At 41.2% G+C, this 11,147-nt stretch overlaps 1 pseudogene; it reads left to right on the forward strand.

Annotated features, from left to right (window-relative positions):
- Positions 1-249: 249 nt before the first annotated feature.
- LOC101643635 lies at positions 250-2,398 on the forward strand (annotated as a pseudogene).
- The last annotated feature ends 8,749 nt before the right edge of the window (positions 2,399-11,147 follow it).

Raw genomic sequence — 11,147 nt, forward strand, 5'->3', positions numbered from 1 at the left:
GCCAGTATATGATCCCAAAGAGTGAATGTTGAAAAATATTTAATCATACAACAGCATGAAAATTCTAGATTAAAATGTGAAAAATTCATGGGAAAGTATACTACATAAATAAAAATAAACTGTCTTCTAAGAGTTGTGATCTGGGAGACTGCTCATAATGGTGATGATTAAGTAAGAAAGCAAAGTTAGATTTTCTCCTGTATGCTGCTGCTGCTGCTGCTTTGCAGAGTCACCAGGCCCTTTATCAAGATGACCGAGGAGACCCAGCCTCAGGGCCAGGCCATGGAGGGTGAGGTGCAGAGACATTCACCTTCTAGGCCAAGATTGCTCAGCTCATGTCCCTCATCGGCAACACTTTCCATTCCAACACAGAGGTCTTCCTTAGTGAGCTGATTTCCTATTCCTCATATGTTCTGAACAAAATCCAATATGAAAGCCTGAATGATCCCAGCAAGCTGGACTCAGGGAAAAAGCTACACATTAATTTCATTCCCAGCAAGCAGGACCAGACCCTGACCACCGTGGATACTAACATCTGAATGGCCAAGGCCAACGTGATCAACAACCTTGGCACCATAGCCAAGTCGGGCACCAAAGACTGCACGGAGGTCTGCAGGCCAGGGCTGACATCTCCTTGACCAGCCAGTTTGACATGGGCTCATACTCAGCCTACTTGATGCCTAAGAAAGTGACAGTGATCACCAAACCCAACAATGGTGAGCGGTATGCCTGGGAGTCTTTGGTGGGAGGGTCGTTCACTGAGGACAGAAAAGGGTCGTGAGACGAAGGTTATCCTGCATCTGGAAGAGGACCAGACCGAGCATGTGGAAGAGAGGAGGATGAAGGAGATAGTGAAGAAGCACTCTCAGTTTATGGTCTACCCCATTACTCTCTTTTTGGAGGAAGAACAAGATAAAGAAGTGTGATGATGAGGCTGAAGAAGAGGGAAAAAAGAGAGAAGAAATGGAGCCTGGTGACAAGTCTGAAATAGAAGATGTGGGTTCTGATGAAGAGGAGGAAGAGAAGGACGGGGACAAGAAGAAGAAAAGGAACACCAAAGAGAAGTCCATTGACAAGGAGGTCTTCAGCAAAACCAAGCCCATCTGGATCCGAAATCTTGATGGCATTACCAATGAAGAATACAGCAAGTTCTCCGAGAGCTGGACCAATGACTGAGAAGACCACCTGGCCATGCGGCACTTCTCAGCTGAAGGACAGCTAGATTGCCAGGCCCTTTTCTTTGTCCCAAGACGTGCTTCCTTCGACCCCTTTGAAAACAGGCAGAAGAAGAACATTACCAACTTTTCGTCAGGGGCAACTGTGAGCAGCTGATCCCCAAGAATCTGAATTCCACTCGTGATGTGTAGACTCTGAAAATCACCCTTTCACTGCTTCCTGGGAGATGCTGCAGCCAAGAAAAATTCCGAAAGTCATCAAGAACTTGGTCAAGAAGTGCTTAGAACTCTTCACTGAGCTGGCCAAAGATAAAGAGAACTCTAAGAAACTTTACAAGCAGTTCTCTGAAAACATTAAGCATGGAATCCATGAAGACTCCCCAAACTGGAAGAACCTTTCAGAGTTGTTACGTGACTACTCATCTGCCTCGGGAACGAGATGGTTTCTCTCCAGGACTATGGCTCCAGGATGAAGGAGTACCAGAAACACATCTACTGCATCACCAGGGAAACCAAGGAACAGGGGGCTTACTTGGCCTGTGTCAAGTACCCAGGAAATCACGGCTTAGAAGAGCTTAGATCTATAGGATCGAGCCATCATTGAAGAGCACTACGTCCAGCAGCTGAAGGAGTTCAAGGGTAAGACTTTAGTGTCCATCACCAAAGAGGGCTTAGAACTGCCAGAAGACAAAGAGGAACAAAAGAAGCAGGAGGATCAGAAGACCAAGTTAGAAACCTCTGCAAAATCACGAAGGGCATCTTGGAGAAAAATAGTGGAAAAGGTGGTTGTATCAAACCAATTAGTCACGCCCGTGTGGTACATTGTCACAAGCACATGTGGCTGGACAGCAGACATGGAGAGGATCATGAAGACCCAAGTCCTGCAAGACAACTCGACCATGGTCTTCCTGGCTGCCAAGAAACACCTGGAGAGAAACTATGACAGCTCCATCATGGGAGTTTGTGGGTGGAAGAAGGTCAAGGCCAAATAGAACACGTCTGTGAAGACTCTGGTGACCCCGCTTAAAGAGACCATGCTGCTCTCCTTTGACTTCAGTCTGAAAGATCCCCAGACACACACTAACCAGATCTACAGGATGATCAAGTTGGGCCTGGGATGGATGAAGATGACCCTACTGCTGAGGATCCCACTGCTGCCATCACTGAAGAAATGTCCCCCTCGGGGCGATGGTTACACGTCATGCCCGGAAGAAGTTGACTAAGCATCAACTTAACACACTTGTAATACTGTCCCTACATTCCCTCTGATAATATATTTCCAAGGATTTTTTCCCCTTTGTTAACATTTTAAAAACCGGTATGGTATAATAACTAAGGGGTGGGAGATAAGATTTCTTTCTACTTCTAAGTAATACTGTGAGACTTTTGGCACTAAGAGTGGAGTTAGTAATTCTGTTTTACTTTCATGTTGGCTTACCTAATGGATCTAGGCGATATTTGCTGTAAGGTGTATGTAACCTAATGTCAACACTGTGGTCTAGAGTGCTAGCTATTAAGCAGATTCTCTAGTGAACCCACCTTTTTGTGAGTGGGAAGGTGAGATGTATGGACCTAAGAGACAGCTTAGTGAAAGCATCTCCACTGTCATCTTCTAGGGTCTAGTTTCTAAGCCCACTCTCGCCCTTGGTTCCCATCGTGCATGTACTAGGTATTTCAAAACTAGTGAATCCTACGGAGACAACTTGATGGAACTGTACACATAGGGTTTGTTTCCCAAAGAGAAAAAATATTGCTTAGAGTGGAAAATTACAGGCCTACCTAGGCCACTGTCAAGGCAGCTCAAAGTCACTAGGCTAAGCTTGTGAGTGGACATGTGATTCCCAGCTCACTGCTGTGTCAAAAGTGGTGACAAATACAGTTACATTGAAAAGGAAAAACAAACCAAAGCTATAGTTATACATAAATGCAATTACTATTAATAAATAAATACATTTAATCATCTTTTTAATTGAATATATGTGCATAGAGAAGACTAGAAAGAAGTTCACCTAATGTGGATGTTGGGCATCAGGAGAGTTTTTCTTTTCTTACATGTCTATATTCTCAAAATGTATAGAATAAACATATGCTGTTTGTGAACTAAGAAATATGGTTTTAAAAACAAGGAGTTGAAAATAAGCTATGAGGGAGAAAAAAAGGAAAGAAGTGTGGGCACAGTTTGTTTACAGCTGCTAAAAGGCAAACCATGAGCTACCATAAGGAAACAGTAAGGCCCAGTACATTTTTGTTCCCTTTCCCCACCTCCTCCCCAGTTGTCTACCATGTGCATCCCTGCATTTGATCTAGTCCCTTCCATACTACCTGGCGAAACAGGGAGGGTAAAGGGAGAGTGGGTAGGAAGGAGGGAACCAATTACAAGGAACTATATGTGACCTCCTCCCTGGGGGACAGACGACCGAAAAGTGGGTGAAGGGAGACGTCGGACAGGGCAAGATATGACAAAATACCAATTTATAAACTATCAAGGGCTCATGAGGGAGGGGGGAGCGGGGAGGGAGGGAAAAAAAATGAGGACCTAATGTCGGGGGTTTAAGTGGAGAGAAAATGTTTTGAGAATGATGTACAAATGCGCTTTACACAATTGATGTGTGTATGGATTGCGATAACAGTTGTATGAGCCCCTAATAAAATGTTTAAAAATAATAATAATAAAAACTTATAAATTATCAAGGGTTCATGAGGGAGAGAGGGAGGGAGAGGACGAGGGGAAATGAGAAGCTGATACCAAGGATTCAAGTAGAAAGAAAATGTTTAAGAATGATGATGGCAACACATGTACAAATGTGCTTGACACAATGGATGGATGTATGGGTTGTGGTAAGAGTTGTACAAGCCCCCAATAAAATGACTTAAAAAAAAACACAAACTACCATGGCTTGAGATGGCCACATCGTCATCCTCACAGCACATCTGTGCTTCAACACGGTCTGGTGCAGATTTTTCTAATGCAATGCGTTACTTGTTTGCTGCTTCCATGACATATTTTTCTGATGTCTCTTCCCCAACTTTGCCATAATATCCACCCCCCAATGAAATGCTTTCTTTGCTTATCTCCCATCCTGAAGGCCAGAACCCTGAGTTTCTGTTGAACAGAGTGATTTAACTTTGATTTTAGATTTGCACTGGTAATTGTAATTAAACACAACTTGTGTCTCAAAGCAGTAAAAGGCATTGCCACCTCTATCAACCAACCCCCACTCCTACCACCCCCTGGCAACAAGTCGATTTTAACTGAGAGGAACCCTATTAGGACAGAGTAGAACTGCTCCTGAGCATTGTCAAGACTGAATCGCTATGGGATTCAGCAGCTGGTTGAAAGCAACAGCACTTCCTCAAAAGTTACAGCCCTTTATAGCATAAAAGGCCTGCTAACATGAACAGGGAAGAGTCCAGAGCAATCTTCTCTTTGGGGAACTAAAATGAGACCATATCCAAATCCATCAGATCCCAAAGTTGAACACAAGTCCACTTGTTGATTGAATCGAACCTTGGAGATAAGCAAAGAGAGCATTTCCCTGGGGGTGGGTATCATGGCAAAGTTGGGGAAGAGACATCAGGAAAATACGTGGGCAGCTGGGGAGACAACACAGCACTCCCAAATGAAGCTGTGCTGTATGGGAGAGAGAGTTCAGAATAAACTAAAGTTCATTGACGTGATGGCCAGATAGGTCAATTCTTCTTTCTTCAGACGATTTGGTGGCCACCTTCTGTTTCGATGGAAACATGAGCATGTCCAATAAAATATAATACAATGGAAATTCAACTGGCAGTTTCACACTCTCCATTTTCTGAAAACCATGGGAAGGCAAACAGAAATGTGAGAAGATGAGCCTTCAAGGAAACTGTAGAGTCATGGTAATTTGACTCTAAAAGCAGATGCTTGACAAGAAGCTATATTTAAATCAGCCATCAATCTATAAGGACATAATTTCTAAAGTTAGTAATAAGTAACATTTTCATTTTACCCACCCCAGATGCCATATGTGTAAATTATACTTTATACTAAATGAGATGTATTATTTTACTTTTAATCATAGAAATGCCTTGAGATTATATTTATTCAGCCCAACAATTGCATTTATAACCACCAGAGATGACAAAAAGGTGGAAGAATGTTTGAAAAGTCAAACAGTGGAAATAATATTTCACAGTCCCAAAATGTGCAGCCAAGTGTTCTCTTGATAGTATCTGGACCTCGAGCTTTGGGAAACACATATTTGAATAAATCTGCTTTATTTGGGACATTTTTATACTAGCCTAAAAAGAAACCTTTACAATACACTGAGGTAGCGGATGGACGTCAGGCCTCTGCTCAAGCCCTCCCTCAATGCAAGGACACTTTGTTCTAATAACCTGGCATTCTGTGATGCTCACCCTCCCAGCATAATCACTGAAAACAAAATGAATACATAAGCAAATGTGGTGAAGAAAGCGGATGGTACCCAGCTATCAAAAGATATAGTGTCTGGGGTTTTAAAGGAAGACTTGAAGTTAAACAAGCGGCCATCTAGCAGAGACGCAAGCTCACATGGAGGAAGCACACCAGCCTGTGAGATCATAAGGTGTTGATGGGATTGGGTAGCAGAAGACCCAAAACAAACAAACAAAACCAACTTGGTGGGAATGAGGTGGGCCAGAGCAGAGACCCAAAACCCATCTGTAGACAAAGGGATGTCCCCTCACAGAAGAGTCACAAGGAAAGGATGAGTCAACCAGGGTGTAGTATAGCACCAATGACACACACAAGGTTCCTCTGGTTCCTTGAGGCTTCCCCACCCCCCACTATCATGAACTCAGTGCTGCCTTTCACTTCGGGCTAGATCAGAGCATGTGCACAGGTACAGATAAGCGATAAGAGCTCACGACACAGAATCAAGGAACATGAATGAGAGTATCAATACCAGGAAGGTAAGGGGAATGTGGGGAGAGGAAGGGGGAACCAATCACAATGATCAACACATAACCACACTTCTCCCTCCCAGGGGAATGAGCAACAGAAACCATGGGGGAAGGGAGACAGCGGTCGTTGTAAGACATGAAAATAATAATAATTTATAGTTTATTAAGGGGTCACTGGGGAGGAGGAGGGGAAAAAGAGGAGCTGATATCAAGGGTTCAATAGAAAATGTTTAGAAAAGTAATGATGGCAACATATGTAAAAATATGCTTGATACAATTGATATAGGGATTGTTATAAGAGTTGTAAGAGCTCTGAATAAAATGATCTTTTAATTTAAAAAAGGAAGCCTTTAAACTTTGTACGTCCTTTACAAAATAATGAAAATAGAAAATTTAAATATATAATACATGCTCAGAGTCAAAAGTTTAGGTAACAACAAAAGTACAAATAAAAAAGGGCTGTGAAAAAATACAAAGAGGAAAGTGAGAATCACTTTCAGGTCAACACTCAGAGATGACTTCTGTTACTGCAATTCTCTTTTCTATAACTAGCTACTTGTTCATCCATGGACATACACTTTTTATTTTAAAATCAAGTTAATACAATATATGCTGTTTCTGCAATTGCTTTCATTATATAATATATCACAGATAATTTTCTATATCAACAAATATAGATTTGTACCACTATTTTAAGTGTATATGTAATATTTTAGTGTACATAGGTATCATCATTTCAAAACAAATCCCTTTGACTAGACATTTAGCTTGAATTTGGTTTTTATAATCTGGGGAAAGAAAGTGGCCATGAGCACGGTTTACCCAGAGTACTTAAACTACCTTTACAAAAATGCGCTTGTAAAATCATACAATAGATTTCATGTTTTTATACATATAGTGAGATTGCCCACTCCAAAGTTGGCAATAATATATACTTTCATGAACAAGTTATGAGAATGTCACACTTTTAAAAAATTATTGTTATGAATTGAATTTCATCCCCCCAAAAGTTATGTTGAACCCCTAACTACTATTCCTATAAATCTGTGTCTGCCTGGAAATTGTAGCATTCTTTTGTTATGTCAATGAAATAATGCTGGGATAGAATGGGTCCTAAACTAAATCACTTCTAAATAGTGTCTTATAAAAAGAGGAGAACAGAAACAGAGACAGGTATACAGGAGGAAGACAGATATCATAAGAGTGCTGATCTTAGCCAAAAGGCAAGTCATTTGGGTTTCTAAGGTGATGAGGAGGGAGACCTGATTCATAGCAACACTGTGAAACAGAACAAAGCACTGCTGTGTCCTGGGCCATCTTCACACTGGCTCTTAAGTTCGAGCCCATTGTTGCAGCCACAGTGTCCTTTCACCTTGTTGGGGGTCTTCTTCTTTTTCCAGGGACTCGTCTCTCCTGATAGCATGTCTAACGTATGTAAAATGAAGTCTCATCAAGTACTTTCAACATTCTTTGCCAACGCCATAATTCCAGTGTATCATTTCATCTGTGGTCCTCCTTATTCATTGTCCAACTTTCACATGTCTATGAGGCAATTGAAAATACCTCATGATTTGGGTCAGGTGCGCCTCAGTCCTCCAAGTGGCATCCTTGCTCTTGAAAGAGATCTTGTGCAGCAGATTTGCCCAGGGCAGTATGTTAGCATTGGGTTGTCAGCAGTAACCAGAAACTGGAGAGAGCCCCACAGAAAGTGGACTCTCAACTTCTAGATGTGTGAGAAAATAAAATTCTGTTCTTCAAAGTCACCTACTTACGTTATCTTTGATTATGAGTTGGTAAATTAAGACTAAGTAAGGACAACCAGAGAAGAAAATGTATCCCCTTTTTTCTTTTTGGTAGTTTTAGAAATCTTTTGATTTAATTATTTTATTTATAATTTTTAATTATAAATTAAATGGGAAGTTCTATGGATCCTAATACATAACTAGATTACGACTCCCGCCACAATAAGGATCCAGAACATCTGTCTCTCTCTCAAAACTCCCACATAGTTCTACTTAACACCTACCCCTACCCCAGCTCCGGATCGCTTCTCTGTCCCTATAATGTGGGTCTTTTTTAAGAATGTCATGTGAGTGGAACACACTATGAAACCCTTTGAGATTGATTCCTTTCATTTGCATAATGCTTCTGAAATTCATTCAAATGGTTGTACGCACCAATAGTTCATTTTTATTGCTATTTCATTATATGACTATATCTGTTTGCTAATCCACTTATCAATTAAAGGGCATTTATTTATTTTTTTCCAATTTCTGAGAGTTAGGTAGAAAACTGTTATAAACATGCGCATACAGGTTTCTCGTTGAATATGTTTTCATTTCTCTGGTGCAAAGACCCAGGGGAGCGGTTACTGGGTCATGTGATAAATGAATAATTAACTTTATGAGAAATTGATTATGTTTTTTTCTAGGATGGCTGCCCCGTTTTGCATTTCCACCAGCAATGTATGGGAATCCCAATTGTTCAGCATCCTTGTCAGCATTTGCTATTGTCAGTACTTTTTATTTTAGCCATTCAATTAAGTGTAAATTGCTTTGACTTTACCTAGCTTTATCCACTTATCAGCAGTCTTAACAGTCTCTTAAATCATGGATAAGCAAATTTATTATTCTGATTTATATTTAATTTGATGGCTGTATCTAAAGTAAACTTTCACAACAAATCTGGGTAATATTAAACAGCTTTTCATATGATACTGATCTTTTCTTAAATCTGAAGATTCATCCTTTTATTTATTTGTTGAAGGTCTTGTCAAATGTCTTCACTCCCTCTTAATATGTTGTATGTTATCTTTCCCAGATTGACATCTTTTTTTAAGCCTTAAAAATCTATAAATCTTTTCTTATTGGACTTAAGGCTTTGGTATTTAGAGATCCCATCTCCATTGTATGATTACAGAAATATTTGACTCAATGTCTTCAAACACTTACTTAAATTATTAAACATTCAACGTTACCATTCCCAGTCTACTTCACCCTAGCCTAGAAGGAGGAGGCTCCTGTGAAGGAGGGTCAGGGAAGGCAGCTAATAGTCACTGTTTGATCATTGCGACTTTTTGCAGCCCTGCAAGCCTGGCACTGAGCTTACCCTCTTGGCTCAATTTTCAGTCACGCAATAGACAGACCTATAGATAGGGTGGACCAGAACCATAGGAGGGGCATACTCTTTAAAATAATCAACAATTACAGATCAAAGAGCAGCATTTTCCCAAGGACAAAGATCAGAAGACAGAGAGATTCTGAATAAAAAGGAAAACATACTAAAAAGTTATTTTAAAAAACATGGTTCAAAAGTGTTTCCTTGATCAGCAGCAGCCAATCTTACCAGCCACACGAGCAACACATTATCTAAAGTGTACTCTTGAGCTTTAAAGAGGAGGAGGCAAGCTCTATCATGTATAGAGGGCTTGTTCTGATCCTTTGTGTGAAGAACGAGGATGGGGGTGGGGGAGAAACTGCCCCTGATGAGACTTTGCTAAGCACTGCATCTTTCCCCCAAAACGAAAGAAAACGGACTTTCTAAATAACAAGACATCTTGATTTGGACCCAACACACGAGAAAAAAATTGTTTCAGTGAACAGATAGGATGAACACGGAGGCTCGCTCTCTCTGAGCCGCCCCAAATGTGACCTGCAGGCTAAAGAGAAAAAGGTAAAAAGGGCCTCCGTGCTCGGGACCAGGTTTGGGGACAACCAGGAAAACAAGCCACACAAGCGAGGACAAAGTAAACAGGCAAAAGAATAAGCTGTCCAAGGGGAAAAAACACAGTAAAAGAAAAGGGGGACTAAGAAGTCAGCATTGGAGGGGAACCTCGATGCAAGCAAAGATGAGCCAGTCACTCACTGCAGCAAGAGATGACGCAGGCCGGACAAAGGAGAAATCACATAACTGTGGCCTGAGCCATACTGATCTAGCTGTCTTGTGCTAGGTCAGCAACCTGTGCAGGGAGAGATGAGGGGCACTTATAAGAAAGACGGAATTTGTCATTAATCACAACTTTAACCCTTCAGTTAAAGAAGAGGTTTGTGCATAGGAGGTCTGATGGCGTAGTGGCTCTGTGTTGGGCTGCTAACCTACAGGTCAGCAGTTCGTACCATCAGCCACTCCATGGGAGAAAGACAAGGCTTTCTAGTCCCCTGAAGAGTTACAATCCCCTAACACACACACACACACACACACACAGAGTTACAATCTAGGGCATCCTAGGGCAGTTCTATCCTGTGGAATCAACTCTATAGCAGTGAGTTTTTGTTTTGGTTAGTTGTAGGTTATAATTAAGTTATTCTCAAATGACTGTTAAAAAACCCCAGATGCTCATTAGTTGGGTCGAAATTCCAAAGTCCTTTTGTATCAAGGCAGAAACTATATATCCTTTACAGGTTCCACCTGCATCCCTGCCTACCTGGTAGAATGGAGAGGGAAGGTTTCGTGGTTGACCCAGCAAAGAAGGGTGAGGCCTGTGTGTACGTTTTGTCATCACTAGAGTGGTTAGCTAATGCATAGTTCATTGGCGTCATCAAATAGCCAGACATTTATAACATATCCACAATTTACAGAGTCAATTTAAGAGAAAGGATTAAGAAAATTGTCAGAATTACAGCACTGAAAAGTAAAGCTCTTTGCATAAACCAGAATAGTAGTCTCTGAATGCCTAAAGTTATCTGACAGTGGTTCACGATTGCTTTAGGAGGTTTTCCAGCAAATGTTTATGGAGTTCCAACTATGTCCTAATCATTGTGTAAGATCCTTCCCATACTTTGAGAGAACTCCCACCCGAGTAGGGAGAGACAGCGAGCAAGCCACCACAATACGATTTGAAACAAGCTAGATGAAGGTGTAAGCTGGGTGGAAAGGAAGTACCTGTGAGTAACAATGCAAGCTGAAAATCAGAGAAAGTTTTCAAAAAGGAGCTGAAATTTGAGCAATGGCTAAAAAGTTGAGACATTTTCCAGGAAGGACATACCAAGGGATAAAAGCACAGAGAGAGCAAAACAAGGCATGCACAGACCAAGTTCCTCCTTGGGGCTGGAG

This window comes from Echinops telfairi, unplaced genomic scaffold (assembly GCF_000313985.2).
Source record: "Echinops telfairi isolate 266 unplaced genomic scaffold, ASM31398v2 ScPeMD7_7410;HRSCAF=8448, whole genome shotgun sequence".
NCBI classification, from domain to species: Eukaryota; Metazoa; Chordata; class Mammalia; order Afrosoricida; family Tenrecidae; genus Echinops; species Echinops telfairi.